The following is a 24,740-nucleotide window of genomic DNA, read 5'->3' on the forward strand; positions in this document are numbered from 1 at the left end:
ACCGGATTAAAAAAGTGAAATTCCCAAACTACCGCGAAGTTTGAACTTCGATCAACTCAATATAAGGCGTTACTTAGGCTCCACAACTTAACAGAGGTGCTTATGCAAGTTCTTTTACAAAGTCCTTGATTTTTATATCTCTTAAAGGAAAAATATATGAAATGATAATTTAATTGTTGACACTATTAAGTTTTGTTATCATTGAAATATGGATGAGATTTAACTCTATGTCAATAGTTGTGACAATGGCGGAGGAGGACAACTCATATATGGTCTGCGACTAGGCAGCATCAGGCAAGGAGGTTTCAGACATCTAACAGTAGAACAAAGTGTTGAAGCTCCCAAAGGAAAGGAGGAGGATTCTTGTTGGAAATGGTGGAATCCAACACATAACTGGTGGGTGATGATGCTTTTGGATGGTAGGAGGGGTGACAAAAAGAAAACCCTAATCGTTGGTTTTTCTACCGTAGCAATGCTTTTATAGGTGGTGTCAAGACGATTGGCGAGTCAGGCATACAAACATCGAAGAAAATTTGGATCTCATAAAACTCACATTATGATATCTTGGAAAGTTGGCAAATAAATGTAGCTCCATCGTTAAACAAAGTATTGAATAGTTAGACATGATCTAGAATGATTATTTTTCCTCTTCTTCCCTTATCCCTCAAGCCTGACTATAAGGATGAGAGAGTAAATAAGGTGAGTGTTTTTCCTTGGGCAAGGAAGGAGTCTCCTCTTTTGGCCATTATTGGAAAGGATAGGATGCCTCTCTCAATTGTCTATAAATTTTAAAATAATAAAAAAATAAATAAATTTAAATATTAAAAAACACAATCATGATATCCTTAATAGTTTCAATTACATTTAAGAGAGTTTTACTAAAAAATTGACCATATATGATGGAATCATATGCTAAGGATGGTTTTGTTAAAGAAGCTCTGAGCCATAGTTCCATCCATTTTGAGCCCATTTTAAGTAATGAGTTTAAGAATTCCATCAATCTGTATAAGACGTCATTGGATCATTTAAGTTCATAAGGATGCATCGATATGTGTTGTCCTTGTAACAACATGCAGCTGCCTTTCCGGTTTTGTTTTTCCAGAAAGGTAAGAAACAGTGACACGAGAGAGTAGGAAAGGAAAATGACAGTATGCAGGATACTATCTTTTCTCTATTCTCAGCCAAATATCTCTGGATGTCGAAATAATTAATAATTACCGTGAACAACAACCCCTCGCATGTAGAAGTCCAATATCAAGGGAAACTAAGTTAGATTCAAATTGTATACAGAATATTAACTTATCTCCATTCTCATCCAAATATCTCTGGATGGCAAAAGAATTCATAATTACTATAAACAACAACCCCTTGCATTTAGAAGTTCAACATCAAGTGAAGCTTAGATGCAACTTGAATTCAGACTGTGAACAAATCTAGAATGTGAATCAAAATCCAGAATACTCCCATTGCCATGAAAATTTGTAGCAAAAGAGTTTTTTTGAAGAATTTCGTAACAAAGAGTTAGTATCCTGATGTGACACCTCTTATAATAATCAATATTGTTCTACAACAAATTGAAAAAGTGCCTAGGAGATATTTAAATTGATAGGTGAACTTTCTTTCCAATGTATATTTAAAGATGTAATGTACCTCTAGTGATTGTAAGAGATGTTTGTGCAGGCATTGTTAGCCAAAGAAAATTTGATCATGTAAAGTTGGTCGAAGAAACCAAAACTGATGAAAAGATAGTAGTTCACTTGTGTAGTAAAAGTTGAGGTTGATTCTGAAACCTTGTAAGAAATTCAGAGTAAAGTGATCGCCAGGGGAAAAGTTCCCTGACGTACCAGACTCATTCTAGAGAAGCAAAGTGAAGAAAAAATCCATTGCAGACAATAATGTTACAACCTACCAGATCATTAGACTTTTCAAAAGGTTTTCTATCTAGAAAGTCATAAAACTGTACACATGAGAAAAATACCCACATAAGAGAGAGAGAGAGAGAGAGAGAGAGAGAGAGAGAGAGAGAATCGGTCTCAAGTATGAGAAAACCCATGTAGGGAAAGAGCATAAATCCTCACGCTGGAAATTCTTGGAAAAATTTCATGTCTCCTTGATGAGCTATTCAAAATTAGGCTTGCAGTAGAGCTATTCAAAATGATGCTTGCAGTAACATTCATGGAAGAGTAGTTACTCATCTAAAGATATACATCATCAGCGGAATTAATGAAAAATAAAAATATATACAACAAATATAATTCATGTCAGGTTTTGCTCAAAAGCTTATTCAAATGGGTCATACTAATTTCAACAATACAACACTTCTAGCCAGAAAAATTAGAAAAATAAAAAAACTTATCCGTGATCCTAATACAAAAATACTAACCATTAGGGGGCCTCCACAATGGTTACATTTGAAGCAGGTCTTGTGATAGGTCACACCATCAGAAAATAACATATCAACAATGTAAACAGTCCTACACTTCTCCAAGTCCCAGTGAAAGCCATCTTGAAAAATCAAAACTTGAAGGAACAAACAAACAACAAACAAACAGATGATAGTATGTAAACATGAAAGCCTCTGCAAAGGGGAAGGCCAGGTTCTTGGGTACCAACCCCTCCACCGCCACTTATCTAATAGTAAAAATTAATTCTCTGATTTAAAGAGTATTCGGAATTGGTATCAGGTAACGTATCGGGCATATAATAGATTTAGAGGTTATAGACCAGTATTCCGATACAGCTGTTTTTATCTCAACCTCACCTTCGGTTTTCTCTCACTCGCCCACTCTGAGACTCCAAAACCGCCACCGTCACCTCCATCCTCTCCATCGTCTCCAATAAATGGGAAATGGACCCCAGCCCAAGCAGTGAAGGCAGGGAAGATGACGACGAAGAAGAAGAACAAAAGAAAGGTCTCTGTGAATGGGACTTCCACCTCTCCACCCTCGTCTCCACCAATGCCATTCACTCTGCTGTCTCCGACACCCTCGTCGTCTTATAGATCGATCCTTCTGGCCAGATCCTCGCCAGTCCTGGAATCGCTTGGAAAATTCAGATTCGGGTCATTGGTAGGAGAGCATGTGATGAATTTCATCATTGGAGTTCACGTAACTACGAAGTTGGATTACAACTATGCATGCGAGTCTTTATTCTTTAAGGCTAATCGTGTGAATTCTCCCGGACCTTCTTGCGCTGAAACGAAGGACAAACCATATTCTCTTGAGAAATTCATGCAATAAGTTTTGTGACATTAGGTTTCGTATTTGAAGCTACAGTCATATAATAATTGCTTTCTGTCTTTCCGCTCATAATGGGAAATCGAACTGCTGGCTATCTAGGCCTAATCGTTCTGTTTGGAAGAAAAAATAGTCTCTACGAATAACCCCAAAGAAAAAAAAATGAAGAAATGAACACGATAGAAAAAAAGGGGTAAAGAAATATGCCGTGTTTGATAGTCGCTTGAGATGAGAATTTAATAACAGTAGTAGCGTACCAAGAATGAGGCAAGAAAAAAAAAACAGAGCGGTAAAGAAGTTCATGTTAGAATTTTTTCAGGCCGAAAATATATTCTTAAAAGCAATAAGGGGCGAACCTTGTCCTCAGTTCTATGAATCCTTGGATTGAGCACTAAAACACCCTCGATGCGAACCTTGTCCTCAGTTCTATGAATCCTTGGATTGAGCACTAAAACACCCTCGATGGTCATCACTGGAGCACTTCTTCTGCAGAAATTATTTTGGGTATGTCTCTTTTCATGTTGTACCTACTGCGAAGCCCTAGGTTAATTTATTCCGAAAAGCAAGAAGGAGTGAACCTGGTCCTCATGACTTTGAATTCTTGGACTGCCTCTACGGTCGTCACCGAAGCACTTCTCCCGCAGAAATTTGTTTCGATATTGCTCCTCATACACGGTGAAGCATACGGGACAAAGTGGCCACCAGGGCCCGTCTGTTCCATATCCTTGACCCGCCTCTCCGTGCATAGGAGATGGGAACGTGAAGACAAGAAAACCAGAATGAGAACGGATTTGTGTGATTTGAAAATCTTTAGACTTTGGGATTTTTGACAAGTTGAAACACTGAAAAGGGACATAGCAATGCAAAGTAAGACATGTTGTCAAAGTTGGAATTCATTACAAGACCAATATCGCGGATTTAATGGAGTCAATAAGCTGTAGTTCAAAAAAGAAAAAATTGTATTTCCATAGGATGAACACTCTTTTCCAGCTCAAATATAGCTCTCACTTAGGTAGACATTGTCCATCAAATCATTAGCTTGTGTTGGATGTCATTAGCTGAAAACAACATCTTATTAAATCAATTATCATGTTGGTGTTAGACTTCAACTCATGAACTTCTTAACAAAGATGAAATTCATCAAAATTGAAACGGAAAACGGACCTCCCGTCATGGCAATCAATTTTATGCAATCGGAGATGTCTCGTCTATCTCAGAGGCTCGTTGATGGCAATGTCCAAGCATCCCTATGCCAGACCAGATCCAAACTTAAAGTCCTTTCCATAAAAGAGAGGAGAAGTTGTAATTGCTACCAGTTACAACCGACGACCACCATCCACCCAGTGAATGGGTCAGTTATGGAATCTGACTTTCATTCTCCCACTTGACCCATTCACATACTTAATATGTATCATTGAATATTGATACATCTTCAAGAATGTTTTCCATGGATATAATATCCTTATACTCAAACAAAGAAGATTAAATTACATGAATCGTGGTGGTAAGTCCTTTAGAGAAAGTATTACCTTCCACATATTACAATGCAACTATCTCCTTTGAATGAGAACCTTATGTGGCACATTTCTTTATGAATGAGCTTCCATAATGCTCATTCAGGATCATCTTACATTGTCATTCTCTAAGCTTTATGCATATAACCAAATAAGAGAAAACAAAAATAAACTTAATGGAGTTTTTCAAATGACAAATTGAGATACAAACATAAAGGGAATCTCAATTACATAAATTACTTAATAGAATTAAGTCTCATATGTTCAACATGCCCCTTATAAGAAACGGGTGGTAGACCTTTTGCCAACGGATCAACAATCATTAATCCGGTGTTGATGTGTTGCGCAACCACTTTATTTTCTTTGACACGTTCTCGAATAGCTAAAAACTTTATGTCAATATGCTTACTACGACTTCCACTCTTATTGTTCTTTTCAAAAAACACTACTATGGAATTATCGTAATAAATCCTTAATGGCTTAGCAATTGTGTCAACAATTTCAAACCCTGAAATAAAACTCCTCAACCATATACCCATTGATTACACTTCAAATCATGCTACAAACTCTACTTCTGTGGTTGAAGTAGCAATCAACGATTGCTTTTCACTTCTCCAAGAAATGACCCCTCTGACTAATAAGAAAACGTATCCTATTGTCGACTTTCTTGAATCAAAGCAGCCAGTAAAATCTGAGCATGAATATCCAATCACTTCTAGATGATCAGATCGTCTGTACAAAAGTTTGTAGTCTTTAGTCCCCTAAAGGTATCACATGACTTTATTTACAGCTTTCCAATGGTCCAAACCGGGATTACTTTGATATCAGCCCAACATTCCCACTGCATATTCTATGTCAGGTCTTGTGCAAACTTGAGCATACATTAAACTCCCAACTGAGGAAGCATATGGAATGCTTTTCATGTGTTCCCTCTCTAAATTATTTTGTGGACCTTGTTCCAAACTTAATTTGTCACCTTTGACAATTCGTGCAACACCAGATGAGCAATTATTCATATGATATCTCTTTAGAATTTTGTTGATATAGGTTTCTTGAAACAATCTGAATGTCCCATGGGATTTGTTATAGGTTTCTTGAGACAATCCAAATGTCCCTTGGGATTTGTCTCTATCAATCTTTATGCCTATGACATAAGAAGTTTTGCCCATATCTTTCATATCAAATGTCATCGTGAGAAATTGTTTGACCTCATGATGTAATCCTAAATCACTTGAAGCAAGTAGAATATCATCTACATATAGGACTATGAAAATTATTTTGCTCCCACTGACCTTAAGGACAATAACATATATATATATATATCGATCCATGATATTCTCCGTAAAACCAAACGAAAAAATAAAATCATGGAATTTTAAATACCACTCACAGGAGGTTTGTTTTAGTCCATATATAGATTTCTTAAGTCTACAAACCAAGTGATCATTCCCCTCTGAAATGAAATCTTTAGGTTGTTTTATGTAAACCTCTTCTTCTAGGTCTCCATTGAGGAAAGTTGTTTTCACATCCGTTTGATGTGACTCCATATCATAATGAGCAACTAATGCCATGATTATCCGAAATAAATCCTTCTTTGAAATAGGAGAGAAGGTATTGTGATAATCAATTCCTTCTTGTTGAGTAAATCCTTTGGCTACAAGTCTTGCCTTATATCTTTCAATATTTCCTAAAGAGTTTCTTTTGGTTTTAAAAACCCACTTACAACCAATGGCCTTCCCTCCTTTAGGCAATTCAACAAGATCCCATACTTGGTTTTTAGCCATTGAATCTAGCTCTTCCTTCATTGCATAATTCCATAATATTGATTTATGTCCACTCATAGCCTATGAAAACGTAATAGGATCAACTTCGGCACCAATGTCCGTGTCAAACTCTTGAAGGTACAATTCATATTCTGAAGAGATTGTAGGCTTCCTAACTCTTGAAGATCTTCTTAATGGTACTTTAACATTTTTAGGTTGAGAATGTTGAGTAACTGGATCTATAGGAATATCCTCATAATGAGATGGTTCTTCAACTATTGGTTGTTCTTGAGTAATCGTATCCTAATGATTATCCTGAATGACAACCAATTTCAATGAAGTTGTAGGAGCAGTTTGAGAACTTGTATGTTGCTCAAAACTAAGTTTCGAGGTTGGCTACTCCCACTAATCTTATCATTCTCAAGAAACCTTGCATTCTTAGATTCGACAATTCTTGTCGAATGAGATTGACAATAAAATCTATATCCCTTAGACTTTTCCACATAGCCAATGAAATGTCCACCAACTATTCTTGAGTCTAACTTTTTATCATGTGGATTGTAAACCTGAACTTTAGTTGCACAACCCCAAGCATGTACATGTCTTAAACTAAGTTTCCAACATTACCATAACTCAAACAACGTTTTATGAACCGCTTTGGTTGGTACATAAATTGCAGTTTTGAGAACTTCACTCCTCAAAGACAATGGGAGAATGAAGTTACTAAACATACTCCTCACCATGTTTATTAATGTTCGGTTTCTTCTTTCAGCCACACCATTTTGAGACGGTGAGCCAGGCATTGTGTATTGTGCCAAAATCCCTTGTTCCTCAAGAAACCTTGCAAAAGGACCAGGCAATTGTCCATTTTCTGTGTACTTTCCATAATATTCACCACATCTATCTGACCTCACGATTTTGATTTTTTTGCCTAATTGATTCTCTACTTCTACTTTATAGACATTAAAAGCATTTATTATTTCACTTCTATCATGAAACAGAAAGAGATACATATATCATGTATGGTCATCAATAAAGGTAATGAAATATTTCTGACCATTGAAACATGCATCTGAAGGACCTGAAATATCAGTGTGTATTATTTCTAAGACATTAGAAGTCCTCCTGAAACCTTTCTTGTACTTGTTGGTTTGCTTTCCTTTAATGCAATCCAACCATGTAACAAAATCAATAAAATCAAGAGCCTCAAGGACTCCATCATTAACTAATCTTTTAATTCTATCAATAGAGATATGACATAATCTCATATGCCACAACATGGAGGATTTCTCATTTATAAAACTACCCTTAATGCCAACATTAATACCATGCACAATAGTAAGACATCAATCAAATGTAGGGTTTAAAAGAAGTTTGAACAATCTTTCACCTAAAATTCAATTTTCAACAAGAACATGGTCTTTATACAATTGAAGGGAATTTCCAAGGAAATTAAAAATGAATTCAAAAGATGAAAGTTTGGAAACTGAGATAAGGTTTCTAGAAAAAGATGGAACATAGAATGTCTTTTCAAGGTCTAATACAAAGTCAGTATTGAGGACAAGTCAGTAACTTCCAACCGCCTCCACATGTGAACCCATCTTGTTTCCTTGATGTTGAATTTATGGAAAAGAGAAATACTTCATTGACTTCCTTAGCTTATTATAATCAGAGTATATGAACCTCTATTTAGAATAGAGGAAGGTAGTAGAGTCCAATTACAATAAAACTACCTTTGTCCCAATTACATCCAAACTCTAACACTTAACGATAAATCCTAGCATAATTGAATAACTCAATATAGATAAAAGACAAACATAACTCAAGCTAGAAATTTTCTAGGATGTGACCATGAGATAAAGATGCCTTTGTGATTCCTTCTTGATCTTCCAACTTATGTGATAAGGAGGCCATCTTGTGGTAATCATGGTGGGTCATACTTCTTATGTGCTTGGACCCATCTTGTGAGCCTTCCTTGGTCGTGTGGCCCATCTTATAATACTCTTAGATATGTGGGCCTTCTTTGGTTATGTGGGCTTGGGGCTATCTTCCAACACTCCCCCTTAAGCTAGGGGTGAGGGAACAACATGAACTCCTAGCTTGCTTCAAATGATGTATAGAATTTTTTTGTATAAAATGGCACATCTTCCAATATGCCTTCATCTTCCAACACTCCGTCTCACGCTGTTGTGTCCTTCCATGAGGCCCTGCTGGCATAATATAAGTGAGAGTAAAAATCACTCCTAGCCGGTAAGACATTGCTCCATACTCCAATCCTAATGTTGGATGTAGGGCACACTCTGACTTCTGTAGGTAGTGTGTCCATCGGCATTGCTCTGAAGTGTTCACCACCGTGTCCCTCCACAGAACAACGACTCTCAATTGGTAGGAGTAATAAAAACCATTATAGGGGGGTAGTGGGTTTATTTATAATGGTGTCCCAATCCGGGCACTGACTCTCATGGTGTCCCAACCATGATATTTTGTAGAGTGAAATAAATTATGGTATGAGACAAGGTAATGAGGCCACCTCTTCTTCAATAATAATGTCTCATCCAAAGAGACATAATAGCAGCAACTGTAATGTAATATGACCATCTTCCAACACATATAACATAAACAAAAATAATAAACCATGTAGAAGGACCCATAAAATAATCATAATCTGATATAAATATTTTTTCTTAGATGCATAAGCTTCATTATTTGTGCTCCCCCTTTATTGAATATTTTTCTCACATAAACGTATCACCAACATATGGAATAAAATACCTCTTTCTTGTACTTCTTCTTCTTCTTCTCCCTCATAAACTGGGAGGTAATGGCAGTGATCCAAGCTTGAACCAAATATCATAGATGCAGCAATAAACCCAATAAAAATAGATGTAGTAATAAGCCCTTAAACAAGGGAGAAGTGAGATATTTTCCTGATATAACAACTCAAACAGTGACGCAAAACTAAGGGCATAAATTCGGATTTTTCAATACATCAGAATACAAGCATGACCTTTGATTCTTCCAATGCGAATATATCTTTAAATATTGATCAGATTGACATGAAATTTTCTCATTATGAAACTAGAATTAAATACCTTTCATCCAAATATAACTTCTATTCATAAAATATAATTATCATAAGATAAATAATCTGATAGATTTCGGTCTCTGCCATCTGGCCGAATTAAGCATTGTTTCTCCTTTTTTTCCGGCAAGACCATTGGCTCTTACAAGATCAATATCTCCTTATAAAAAACTCAGATAGAGAATTGGTTGAATAGATAAGAAAATAGACTTATAGATATTTCCTTTGATATATAATTCTCCATATAAAGTCTCGTTATTGATAGAATAAAATACCTTGGAAGTTGAAGCTTTCTGCTGCTACTTGAACCTTTTTTTTCTATCTGACCTTTGTTGCTTCAAATATCGATTTCTCTTTGTAGATAAATGCAATTTAAAATTGGTCGAATATGTAAGAGAATAAACTTACATATATTTTTTTTGATATATATATATATCCATATAAATTCTCATTCTTGATAGCATACAATACCTCGGAAGTTGAAGCTTTCTGCTGCTGCTTGAACCTCTTTCACAATCTGACCTTCGTTTATTCAAATATCGATTTATCTTTGTAGATAACTCCGATTGGAACAAATAATTTTTTTCTTGGAAAGTAGACTTAAGTATATTTCCTTCAATATATATTTTTCAATATAAAACTCTCAGTATAGAGGTGAAAAACACAAAGCAAACTACGGGTGTAGGGACTAAAAAAAAACTACAAACCTAGACTTAGGGTTTAGGGTTTAGAGAAAAGGATCTCATTATCTCTGTGGGTTGACCAATTCAACTCATAGAACCTGGTCTGATACCATGTTGAATTTATGGAGAAGAGAAATACTTCATTGACTTATTATAATTAGAGTACATGAACCTCTATTTATAATAGAGGAAGGTAGTAGAGTACAATTACAATAAAACTACCTTTGCCCCAATTACACCCAAACTCTAACACTTAAAGATAAGCCCTAACATAATTAAATAACTCAATATAGATAAAAGACAAATATAACTCGAGCTAGAAATCTTCTAGGATGTGACCATAAGATAAATATGCCTTTGTGAGTCCTTGATCCTCCAACTTATGTGATAAGGATGCTAGCTTGTGGTAATCATGGTGGGTCCTACTTCTTATGTGTTTGTGCCCATCTTGTGAGTCTTCCTTGGTCATGTGTCCAATATTATAATACTCTTAAATATGTGGGCCTTCCTTGGTCGTGTGGGCTTGGGCCTATCTTCCAACACTTGATAGATGGGGCATTCACTTGGCGTCGGTTTCATTGGTTCAAGAAACCCTACATGGTGTTGGCAACATGGATTGTAGTACCCGAATCAATCCACTAAGCGTTATAAGAAGCATGAGTCATATTAGATTTAAAACACACTAAGGATATGAGATTACCTTTCTTTTCAAACCAATGCTTGAACTTGGGGAAAATTTTCTTGATATGTCCTTTCTTCTTATAGAAGAAACTTTTGACACCGCCCTTATATTCTTTATTAAGAGGTGTTTTTCCCTTCCCTATCTTAAAAGTTTTCTTGTCTCGAGTCGTCAAATGCGCACTTTCGATGCTCTCTTGATTCAGCCTCCGTTCCTCTTATACACGTGTAGAATGTAGGATCTCATGAAAGGAACTTTAGATCAACAAGAAAGAAGAAGAAGAAGAAGAGAGAAGGAGAAGAGAAGAAGAAGAACGTGGAAGAAGAGAGTTTGGATTAAGGGAGAAGAGGGTTGCGTCAAAAAGAAAAATGAGGGCTGGACGAATTTGTGGAAAGAGAGGAGAGTGCTTCAATGCCCTACCTCTTAGCCAATGCCTTTATTTATAGTTTTACAATACCCTTAGGGCTACAACTTGATAAAACAAAAGACATAAAAGGAACACATATTTACACTTCTATACCATCTTTATGGAAAGTACCATATTTTATACATATGCCACTCCTTTGACGTGTGGGCTTCTTGTCTTGAGTTCGTGGGCTTGAGCCCATCTTCCAACAACCCCCCTCAAGCTGGATGAGAAAAGACATCATAAATACCCAGCTTGCCACTTATAAATGATAGGATTTTAGATGTAATGGGTTTAGTGAGAATATCAACTACTTGCTCTTGAGATGACACATGTTTGAGAGAGATTATTCCTGCTTGAAACTTCTCCCATATAAAATGACAACCCACCTCAATATGTTTAGTTCTTTCATGAAATACTCGATTTGAAGTGATATGAATGGCTGCTTGATTATCACAACACAGATTCATGGACCCCTTTTTATAAAAACCTAGTTTGGTAAGAAGGGTCCTAATCCATAAAAGTTCACTAACGGTATGGGCCATTGCTCTGTATTCTGCTTCGGCGCTAGATCTTGCAAACACATTTTGCTTCTTACTTTTCCATGTAACCAAGTTTCCCCCAACCAGAGTAAAATATCCTGATGTAGATTTTCTATCATCAGGAGATCCAGCCCAATCTGCATCTGAGAAGCCTTCTACGTTGAAGTGCCCATGTTTTTTATACAACAATCCTCTTCCTGGAGCTCCTTTTAGATAGCGTAATATTCTCTCTAAAGCCTGCCAGTGGGTAATTTGTGGTTTGTGCATGAATTGACTCACCACACTTACAGCATATGATATGTCTGGCCTAGTTATCGTGAGATAAATCAGTTTTCCCACGAGCCTTTGATATTTGCCAATATCGATATCTTCTTCATTTGTGGCACATAATTTTACATTTGTATCCATATGTGTGTCAACTGGTCTACAACCCTTCATTCCTATTTCTTCAAGGAGATCCAAGAAATAATTCATTTGAGACAATATTATCCCATGTTTGGATTGAAGAACTTCTATACCCAAAAAATATTTAAGCATACCAAGGTCTTTAGTCTTGAATTCCTGACATATCATCTGTTTCACCTCTTGTATGCTCAAAGCATCATCACCGGTTAAGATAATATCATCCACGTATATGGCCAATAATATTTTCCCTTTGACTGTATCTTTATAATATACGGAATGATCAACTGAGCACCGATGAAAACCAAACCGTAGGAGTGTTTGACTAAATTTATCAAACCAAGCCCGAGGGGACTGCTTAAGCCCATATAAAGACTTTATTAACCGGCATACTGACTCCCCCTCAACCACATAACCATATAAATTTCCTCACTGATATCACAATTTAAAAAAGCATTTTTAACATCCAACTGATAGACAGGCCATGAGGAGTTAGCAGCAATAGATAAGATGATGCGTACCAAATTCAATTTTGCAATAGGAGAGAAAGTCTCCTCATAATCTATCCCATAGCACTACCTATAGCCCTTAGCAACCAGTCGAGCTTTAAGACAAGCAACCGATCCATCCGGATTATGTTTCACTGAAAAAACCTATCAACAACCAACCGGTCTTTTACATTACGGGAGTGATTTTAAGTACCAGGTTTGGTTTTCGTATAAGGCGTGCATTTCTTCATCCATAGCCGCCTTCCATCCTGGATGTCTCAGGGCCTCCTGATACGACTGCGGAACGGAAGTAGAAGAAAGGGTCGCAAGAAACTAAAAACACTCGGAAGACAAGCGATGGTGAGACATAAAATTTGAGATAGGCTGCGTAGTAGTACAGAAGCGACGTTCTTTTCTTAAAGAATTAGGCCAAGTATCAAATTCAGGCCCATACATAGGAGGAGAAGGACTTACCTCGGGTGGATCCGACAACTCCACAGGTGAAGGTACGACCAGTGCATCAGGGGATGGATCCACTTCAAGATTAAACGGCACAAGCGGACAAGGAGTAGTAGAAGGACAAGTCCATCCTGGAGGAGTATCATGGGAGGAATAGAAGGGAGTGTCCTCAAAGAAAGTCACATCCCTAGAGATAAACATCCTCCGAAGGGTAGGATTGTAACAGACATAACCATGTTGGGTGCGAGAGTATCCCAAAAAAATGCACTTCATAGACCGAGGATCAAGTTTATTTTTATGTGGATATGTAACATGAACAAAACACGTACATCCAAACACTTTCAAAGGAAGAGAAAAAGGATCTTCACCATTAAATAACACAGAGTAAGGAGTTTTATGATGAAGGACTGATGAAGGTAACCTATTAATAAGAAAACATGTTGTAAGTATAGCATGAGGCCAATAGAAATAGGGTACCTTCATGGAGTAGAGGAGGCCCCGAGCAACTTCAAGAAGATGACGATTCTTCCTTTCAGCAACACCATTTTATTGAGGAGTATAGGCACATGATGTTTGATGAATAAGCCCATTACTCTCACAAAATGATTTGAAGTCATGAGACATGTATTCCTTAGCATTATCAGATCTAAGGGTTTGAATTTTCTTCCCAAATTGTGTCAAGACCATAGCATGAAAGTTTTTAAACAAAGGAAGAATTTCAGAACACTCTTTAAGTAGATATAACCAAGTCACTCGAGTAAAATCATCAACAAAAATGACAAAATATTTAACTTGGGAAATATTTGAGACACATAAAGGGCCCCATACATCAGAATGTATTAGTTCAAACAGAGCAGTACTTGTTGTTGTAAGACGAGGAGAATATGTACTTCTGACATGTTTACTTAATTGACAAACCTCACAACTGATATTAGAAAATCCTTTCAAAGATGGAACCAAAGAACGAAGTGAAGGGGTAGACGGATGACCAAGTCGGTTGTGCCAAAGTTGGGCCTCGGATGTAGTGGACGATAATGCAGCTAATGGTGGAAGAGTGAAGTAGTACAAACCCCCCTTTTCATGGCCGCCACCAATCACCCGCTTCGTAGTGAGATCCTGAAAGACACAAGAAGACGGTGAGAAGGTGATAGAGCAATTTAATTGTTTGGTCAATTGGCTAACCGAGAGCAAATTTAAAGGAAAACGAGGAACAAACAAAACATCTTCAACGGGAATAGATGAAGTAAGAGAGGAGGAAACTTTGCCAAGGACCTTGGTTTGGGTACCATCAGCAATAGTTACAAATTTATGAGGATAACAAGGAGATAAGGACTGCAACAAGTGTTTGTTACCTGATAGATGTTCGGAGGCCCCGGAGTCGATGATCCAAGAGGAACAAAGCATACCTGAGGCAATATTAGTGGCAGCAGTAGATGATAAGGGAATAGATGATTCCATGAAGGACTTCATTTTCTGAAATGCAGCATAGTCCTCAGCCATAAGAGTCACATTTTCGGATGATGATTCAGCCTTATCTTCATTTTTCTCAACGTTAACTGAGACAGAGTTAGTTGTGGCCCAATCAGGCTTGCCATGAAGTTTCCAGCATGATGCCACAAGGTGGTTCTAACAGCCACAATAAGTGCAAAGTTGAGGCTCAGTATGGAAATAATTCTGACCCGTTCTACCACCTCTATTTTCAGCCCCTCTCATAGTTCGACCCCCTCTCTTATTTCTGCTCCATCCTCGGGATGAGGAAGATGTTCCCCGATTGTCAGAGAACATTGCCGATGGAGCATCAATAGGAGAAGGAGGGGATGGATCCGGTATCCTAAGTAATGTAACACTAATATCATCGAAGGATGGAAGAGCAGAAGAACTGAGAAGTTGAGTTTTGGCCACCTCAAGGCATGGTTTAATATTAGATAAGCAAATGGCTACTGCCAAAGCTTCTCTTTGTGGTTCTTGAATGGCAATATCAGTGGAATATGGCTGAGCTAGTTTCCATTCTTGAAGAAGACCGCGAAATTGTGCCAAAAATTTGTGAATATTATCAGCATGTTTCGTATGCAGCATGTTTTGTAAGACATCATATATTTTTTGTAATGAAGCAGTGCTTAGTAAAGCTTGGCACAAGTGTCCCATATGTTCTTGGAGGTTTCCAAGTGGACCACATTGTTGGCCACCTGTTCTTCCATGCTATTAATGAGCCAATTTATCACCATGTTATCATCCTTAACCCACTTGTGGTAGGACGCATCTTCTTCATCAATCGGAGGAGGAAAGTTAACAATGTGGCTCAAGAAGTCACGAGAAATAAGAACCCTCTGTACCGATTGTGACTAGCTCATGTAATTGGAGAGACCTTTGAGTGGAATTGTAGTAATACGGAGTATATCACTCTTATTACTATTGTATCCAATCTCCATGATGAGGCAAGTAAAATATGGAGGTCAAGGGAAATGCCTTCTTCAAAGAACAATTACTCTATGTAATTTGAAGAACCCGTAGACCAAATCAATTACTAACAAAAGAGAACAAGAACCAATTTCTTTCACAAGGGCAAGCACCAAATTATCAACAAATTTGTGCCTTTAGAAAGTGATAATAACATCCAACCATCACTCAACTTCTCTTGTATTCATAAGAACAAAGAGAAGAAAGTAGATGTAACCGATTAGGCCTTAATCCAAACTCCAACACAAACGAGCAATAGACAAAAATTTAGAGAAGATTTAACGACAAACCAATACACTTGGAAGAGATTTATCTTCAGCTCATGGGAGACTTCAATATAAGAAAAAAATCAATTGTTGAAGTTAAAAAAAACAGAACTACAAAAGGTAAATGGCTGTTGGCATTTCATCAAACATATAATGGGCATCCAACAACATAACGCAAACCCATGAGCAACCTAAAGTAGGAGAAGATACAGCAACATGTGCTGGAATTCTACCTCAAATGAGATGGATCCAAATTACATAAAGGTAATTGAATTTCACCCATCAATCTTAATAAGATGCAAATAGCAAATGATCTTGATCACTTTTGTAATTGATTTACAAGGAGTCAAGATTATAACATCAATTTAGTCATAGAAATAAATCTTTACAACATATAAAGATTTATCTTGACTTTATGTGACTCAAAATTCAAGAAGTAAAGAAAAATAGTAAAAAGGAGTATGTAAATAAGAAAAGGAAACAAAAAAAAAAAACATAAATAAGAAGATGATGAACTTATCTCTTTATGACTGAACTCCTTTTACAACTTCTTGAACAGATTTCATAATAACTCCATGAAAAGATCCTAAACTCCTTGCTCTGATACCATGTAGAATTTAGGATCTCATGAAAGGAACTTTAGATCAACAAGAAAGAAGAGGAAGAAGAAGAGAGAAGGAGAAGAGAAGAAGAAGAACGTGGAAGAAGAGAGTTTGGATTAAGGGAGAAGAGGGTTGCGTCAAAAAGAAAAATGAGGGATGGACGAATTTGTGGAAAGAGAGGAGAGTGCTTCAATGCCCTACCTCTTAGCCAATGCCTTTATTTATAGTTTTACAATACCCTTAGGGCTACAACTTGATAAAACAAAAGACATAAAAGGAACACATATTTACACTTCTATACCATCTTTATGAAAAGTACCATATTTTACACATATGCCACTCCTTTGACTTGTGGGCTTCTTGTCTTCAGCTCGTGGGCTTGAGCCCATCTTCCAACAACACACATGGTCAAAAGTTCATTAATTGACCATTTCTCCTTATGTGTGTTATAAGAGATTTTGAAGGGTGCATATTCAGACGGAAGCAAGTTAAGGATGAAGTGGACCAAAAATGACTCGGATATCTCAATCTCCTTCAATTTTAGTCTTGCGGCCATATCCCGCATCTGCATGTTGTGCTCATGCATACCCTTGGTGCCAGTAAATTTCATGGAACACATTTGGGTTATTAGGGTGCTCGCTAATGCCTTATCGGAAGTCTCAAACTGTTCCTGAATAGCTTTGGCACATTTAGGTATGGATCCACAGATACTCTTCCTATTATGGGACTTAATAAACATTAAACTTAATCGACTGGATTGCTCCCAATGTTCAAATGATGTTTTCTCAATTTGGATACTAGATTCCGTGGAATTTGGAGGTTCATCTACTCGAAGTGCCAAGTAAAGATCCATGCACACTAATAACAGGAGAATTTTCTCCTTCCACTCAATATAATTTTCTCCATTCAATGGAATAATAGAGGAATCAAAGTTTGGGACAGACAAAGTTTGAAAAACAAAAAAATAGACAATAAGCTTACTAAACATGTAATGAAGCCAAATTGTTTAAATATTTGCCCATGTAAATAATTCAAACAAACAAATCAACGTGTTATTATAATCTTTCATGTGGGCTTAGATTATAACACATATGAGATTTATGTCTCGTTATGATGGGACCGAGAAATTTTTTTGTAAAGGAATATTCTAGGCTTTTGGGCAACTAGATTTTTTTTTAAGTATTTTTTCCCTTCTTGATTAATCACATTTACCTTGTGGGGTTAAATTATTATATCTACGTGATTAATCACAATTTTTTTGCCATTAACTTTATGTGACTAAACTTAATGTCACTAGACATTTTCATAATTAAGAATGCTATGGCAATTACTGAAATATTCAAATGCATACAAAAAATATGACATAAAAATAATTGACTAAAATTGATGTCAATTATCAAATCCTTATATTTAGGTCAACTTAAAATATGGATAAAAATGAAGTATGCATAAAACCTAAATAAAAGTTTTCACAATTGAAAAATTAACAAAATATGCACAGTATACAACTATATGTGCGTGCACAATTTTTAATTCATATGAATTAAAAGAGAAATTGCATAAAAATAGATTTACTAATTTACTGCAATTTACATATGTATTAACCGTGTATCCAAAGATAAGACATGAAGGCCAGTAGGCCTAACGTTCACTGGCGACAAAATTGACTGCTCGGGCGAGTAGGGTTAGCGAGTTGTGATGGGAGAACCGAGCCAACTCAACATGTCCTCGCCACGACTCAACCCATCCGTGCCGCAACTTGACCCATCCGAGTCAACTCAATCGTGACTCGTTCTTTAAATGAAACTAAAGTTATGTTTCATTTTTTTTCTTTTTTTTCTGCGCATTGGATGTCGTCTTCAACCTCCAGCCTTGTACAGTGGGGTGAACGATGGTGGCCACCGTTAGTCCCCCATTGGACGTCAGCCACAGTCATCGGCATCACTGGCACACCCCGCTTTGGCCAACGACGCTATTTCGCCGTAGAGGCCCGAGAACATGGCGGACGAAGGGAGTCGTCCATCGACGCATCCAATGCCACCCGGCACACAGTGCCAAGTTGAGAAATGCCGGCCAACGCGTGCAGAGAGCACAAAGCTTGGCTTTGTTTTCTCAACGAAAATGAAGCCATGATCAGAGAGGAAAGCTCTGATACAAAAAATGTTAGACTTCAACTCATGAACTGATGAAATTAATAAAAAATAAAATAAAAAATGCACCTCCTGTCATGGTGATCAATTTCTGGTGATCATAGATGTCTCGTCTATTGCAGAGGTTCATCGATGGCAACGTTTAGGCATCCCTCTACTAAACAAGATCCAAACTTAAACTCCTCTTTTCCAACAAAGAGAGGAGAGGTTGTAATAGCTACTTGTTACAACCGATGCCCATGATCCACCTAGGAAACCACCCAATGAATGGGTTAGTTATGGAAACTGACTTATAGTTGGAAGTCATTATTTTGTGTTATTAATAAAATAATTTATTTATTTATTTATTATATTAATTTTTTACTATATTAAATTAGTGATTTAAGAGTGGTAATTAAAAAATTATTAAAGTAACTATTTGATCAATTATTTAATTTAATTATTCCATTTTTATGTTAAAATATTTCTTATGTTATTAATAAAATAATATATTTATTTATTATATTCATTTGTATTATTTTTTTTGCTTTTATTTATCTAATTTTATAATTAATTAGTACGCAATTAATTGTCACACATAATTATTGATTAATTTACAATAAACTGCAATCATTTATTAATGAAATATATTATTTAATTAATTAGTATATTAATATATTTTAATACTACATTAAATTACTTATTAGTGTAATAGTAACCATGTTTGTTTTGGTTAATTATTTGTTTAGATATATGTTCTATTTAGGTATATTATAAAAAGTTACTTATTCTCTTTGTTTACAACATAATTTTCATTTTAGGCACTAACACTGGAAATTTTTTTCCAGTGTACTTGAATGCATCCACACTAACACCAAATTTCACATGAACTTGAACTAGTTCAATCCCTTGAACCAAAAGTGCATTAACCACCCCCCCTTCTCCTGTACTTACTCAAAATTGTTAGTGCTCACACACGAGTGAAGGTGTAAGTAAATGAACTATGTAATTTATTTTTAGTCGCTCCAGTGTAAAATGAGTGAAAGATAATTCTGATGGTTCACCCAGTTCATTCACTTTCACTTGCTCACTGGAAAGCTCCTTTACGTAGAGCACCTCGATGTCAACTCCTCCAAGGCCCTCGAGAAAAAACCCTAATTTCAGCTCCACCTCCCTCGAGTGGGTCATATCCGCCAAAAAAAGTCTTCTACACTTCAATATTGAACATTCCGATATGGGACAAATCTTCGGGCTGCTTCCACAGCTCCTGACCACTGAGCCCACCTCTGACCTCTACCCTATTTTTGAATTTCTCTTGACCAAGTTCAAATTGCAATTGTGGATATTCAGAGATCCATCACTCAATGCCCGAGGCTACTCATCTCCAATGTTGTTGATCAGCTTCGAACGACCCTCTTCTTCTTGTGAAGACTAGGTTTCGTGGGACCTCACAAGATCACTTGTCAGACTTCTCTTCTCCTAGTGTCTAGCATGAAATCAACCCTGACTCCCAAGCTCAAGTATTTGCAGAGTTTGGGATTTACTTATACATAGACCATGAAAATGGTCTTGAGGTCACCTGCCTTGTTGACGTTTAGTGTTGAGAAGAATTTTAGACCAAAATTTGATTATTTCTTGAATGAAATGAATGGAGAATTGAAGGAATTGAAGAAGTTTCCACAATATTTCTCGTTTAGCCTAGAGCGGAAGATAAAGCCTGGTGTTCTATTGTGAATATCAAAATAAACAAGGATGATGAATAGATTCATGTTATTCAGATATTGATTTATTTCATTGGAGCTTGTTTCACTAGATAGCCTAGCTAAAAAAGTAGGAAGTTCAGTTGTATATTTCATTGGAACTTAAACATTGTCTAATATATCCATTCATCTCAGGAAAATATTCTAAAAGAAAAAGTAGGACAAAGAGCTACAAGGTAGGTCATTTTCTCACTAAGTTAAGAAACTAACATTATCTCAACCAACATGAGCTGGAAGATCAAGTGGGACCCACAAAGAAACCACACGAGCTGGCATCTCCAGCCAAGAGGTCACGTCCTTATAGAAGGAATAGAATTTAAGTAAGTCTGAATTTAAGTAAGTTAGAATTTGAGTAAGTTTTATCTTTGGTAAGTGTACATAAATTCTATCACTCCTCCACTATAAATAGAGGAGCTTGTACTGATAATGAAATCAATCAAAGCAAGGAGTTCTCTCCTCTCCCTCTCTCATGTAGAGTTCCTTCTCCTTCTTCTTCTTCTTATTTTCTTCTTCTTATTTTCTTCTTCTCTCCTCTCTACCCGAGAGCTCTCTCTCTCCTTCTTGATCTTTTTCTTTCTCTCTATCACCTTGCTTGAGATATTATTAATGGGGTCCTAAACTCAACATTGTATCAGAGAATCAAATTTAGGATCCCTACGTCAAAGGAATGCTCTAAGAAGATATGATCAATACTACTCATAGAAGGCTCCATATGAAGCAAAATTGAAGCTCATGAGATAAGTGTTTTTTTATGATATTATTGATTTAATGCTACTGGTTTTCGGATATTAGAGGATGGTTTAGAGATGTTTTTATGCATATCTTCATCTTATGAGATTATGAAAATATATAGATCTTGGATTAGAAGAAGTTATCAAGGCAATTTTGTCGATTTAGAATTTTTCTATTTTTTTGATTGAGACCAATTAATGTTGAGATATTTTTTATAACTCTATGGGAAAAAGATTCTCATATATAGAAGAATTGTATTGAGCCTTTTATGAGTGATTATTCATTAAACATGATTACTTAGTTTTTATGCTAAGCCTCTCCATTAACCGAGTTGGTTAAAGACATCTACTTGGTTTTGTTTTTTATTAATTGATTGGAGCAATTTTTTTCCAATTGAATTGCCTCTGAGGCCTGAAGAAATCATGAGTCACAAGAGTGACATACTCAAAATTACCACAGTACCCTTACAGGGGTATCAAATTTTGAGCTGGTCCACATCGGTTCGTCGGTTTCTTATCACAAAAGACCTCTTTGGTCACCTCACCAACCGTGTACCACATATTGATGAAGAGGATATTTTTTATAACAAGTGGTTAAAGAATGATACGTTGATTATTAGTTGGCTTATCAACAGTATGGAAAAACATTTCTCCAACAATGTTATCCATCTTGATACCGCTAAAAAAATTTGGGAGACGTGCTAAGCTGTATTCTAGCTCCAACAACTTACACATGCCATATGATATTCTCCAACAAATGCTTACTACTAAACAAGGATGTTGGAAGATAAGATCAAGCCCAAATGACCAAGGAAGGCCCACATATGTAATATTATTATATGATGGGCCACATGACCAAGGAAGGCCCACAAGATGGGCCCAAGCCCATAAGAAGTAGGACCCACAATGATTACCAAGAGCTAGCATCCTTGTCATATCAGTTGGAAGATCAAGAAGGACTCACAAAAGTATCTTTATCTTAGGGTCACAACCAAGAAGAGTTTTAGTTTAAGTTATATTTGTCTTTTATCAATATTGAGTTACCTAATTATGGTAGGACTTACCTTAAGTGTTAGATTTTGGGTGTAATTGGGACAAGGGTAGTTTTATAGTAATTGGACTCTACTACCTTCCTCTATTATAAACAGAGATTCATGTACACTGATTACAACAAGTTATTGATGTCAATGAAGTATTTCACTTTTCCATAAATTCAACATGGTATCAGAGCAGGTTCTATGAGTTGATTTGGTCAACTCACGGAGGGAATGTGATCCTTTTCTCTAAGCCCTAAACCCTAGGTCTAGGTTCCTCCGTCATGGACTTCCAACCACAAATAATTTTAATCTTTTTTTACGGAGATGAAGTTCCTCCGTTGTGGACTCCCAACCACAAATAATTTTCATCTTTTTGACGAGGATGAAGTTCTTCCGTCATGGACTTCCAGCCACAAATAATTTTCATCTTTTTGACGGGGATGAAGTTCCTCCGTCATGGACTCCTAGCAAATAATTTTCATCTTTTTGACGGGGATGAAGTTCCTCCGTCGTGGACTCCCAACCACAAACAATTTTGATCTTTTTGACGGGGTAAAATAAAACTATTTTTTATCTTTTATTATGTATCTTGTGGTTGGAAGTCCATGACGGAGGAACTTATGATTACATCTATGTTATCCCCCCCCCCCCCCCCTGTAATGGCTTTTATGTCTCCTACCACTTGAGAGTCGTTGTCCTGTGGAGGGACACGGTGGTGGACACTTCAGAGCAATGCCGATAGACACACTACCGATAGCAGTGGAGTGTGCCCTACATCCAACATTAAGACTGGAGTATGAAGCAATGGCTTACCGACTAGGAGTGATTTTTACTCTCACTTAATGCCGCAGGGCCTTATGGAAGAACGCAACAACATGACGGGGAATGTTGGAAGATGAAGGCATATTGGAAGATGTGCCATTTTATACAAAAATATTTTATACATCATTTGCAGCAAGCTGGGAGTTCATGTTGTTCTCTCACCCCCAGCTTGAGGGGGAGTATTGGAAGATAAGATCAAACCCAAACGACCAAGGAAGGCCCACATATGTAAGATTATTATATGATGGGCCACATGACCAAGGAAGGCTCACAAGATGGGCCCAAACCCATAAGAAGTAGGACCCACAATGATTACCAAGAGCCGGCATCCTTATCACATCAGTTGGAAGATCAAGAAGGACTCGCAAAAGAATCTTTATCTTAGGGTCATTACCGAGAAGAGTTTTAGTTTAAGTTATATTTGTCTTTTATCAATATTGAGTTACCTAATTATGTTAGGACTTACCTTGAGTGTTAGAGTTTGGGTGTAATTTGGACAAGGGTAGTTTGATAGTAATTGGACTCTACTACCTTCATCTATTATAAATAGAGGTTCATGTACTCTGATTACATCAAGTTATTGATGTCAATGAAGTAACTCACTTTTCCATAAATTCAACAAAGGAGACAATATCTATGAATATTTGGCTCACTGTAGAGGTCTTCTTCAAGAATGGAAGATAGCCCAGCATACCTCCACAAATATCTCAGTCCAAGACAAACAGAAAGAAGCCTTAGTTACTGCCATATGCCTTGCTAATATTAAACCGTATCTTGAAATTGCTTAGAGTCAACTTCTTAGTTCTTCTGCAGTTCCCACTTTTGATGATGTATGTGCCACACTTCTCCATATTCCAAATGCTTCTTCCTCTAATACTGAAGTATCATCCGCTATGTACTCTGGACGTAGGGGACCATCATCTGACCAAGGACGAGGCCGAGGCAAAAATTATAGAGGAGGACGATGAAGAGGTGGAAGGAATGGGTTTGACATAACATATGGGAAGGAATGCACTTATTGTGGGATATATGGCCATTCTAGAGAAAAATGTTATAAAGCCAATGGCAAGCCAAACAAGAATAAGACTAACCAAGCCTTAGTGAGTGATACAAAAGAGTATTAGTTTTTATAGAAAATGAAAACAATGATGGGTTCCTCTCCAAGTACTTCCTCAACTACCGCTGCCACCACCGCTTCAGGTATGCTATTTGCCTCCCCTTCATCCTTGATAATTGACTCAGGAGCGTCCAAGCATCTTATAGGTAACAAAATTTTATTACACTCAGTTTCTCTTAGTCTTTCATATAAATTTGTTGCCATAGCTAATGACTCACAAACTAAAGTTCAAGGAAAAGGATCCACTTTTGTTACACCATCACTTCTGCTCAACGATATCATTTTTGTTCCTACCTTCCCATTTAATGTTTCATCGGTTAGTCAGCTCAACGAACATTTTAATTGTTCTATCACCTTCTCATCGACTTCATGTGTGTTTCAGGATCTTATAAAGAAGCAAGTGATTGGTGGAGGCCGTGAACAATGGGGGGATCTACTACCTGGAAGTGGCAAAAATAATTATTGTTTCCACCAGTGAAACTAAGACTAGGTTATGGCACATTATGGCACAACCGGTTGGGACTTACGTCCACACAATCTCTTCATTATATTTTTCCTACTCTTA

The 24,740-nt window shown here is 36.8% G+C and overlaps 1 pseudogene; it reads left to right on the forward strand.

The window, feature by feature from the left end:
* The window catches only part of LOC137965257 (transcription termination factor MTEF1, chloroplastic-like), a 39,776-nt pseudogene extending 19,334 nt beyond the window's left edge, over positions 1 to 20,442 (forward strand).
* Positions 20,443 to 24,740: the final 4,298 nt, after the last annotated feature.

Source organism: Aristolochia californica, unplaced genomic scaffold (assembly GCF_029961685.1).
Source record: "Aristolochia californica isolate CCGP_79_NKW_82.1479 unplaced genomic scaffold, dmAriCali1.0.hap1 SCAF_5, whole genome shotgun sequence".
Lineage (NCBI taxonomy): Eukaryota > Viridiplantae > Streptophyta > Magnoliopsida > Piperales > Aristolochiaceae > Aristolochia > Aristolochia californica.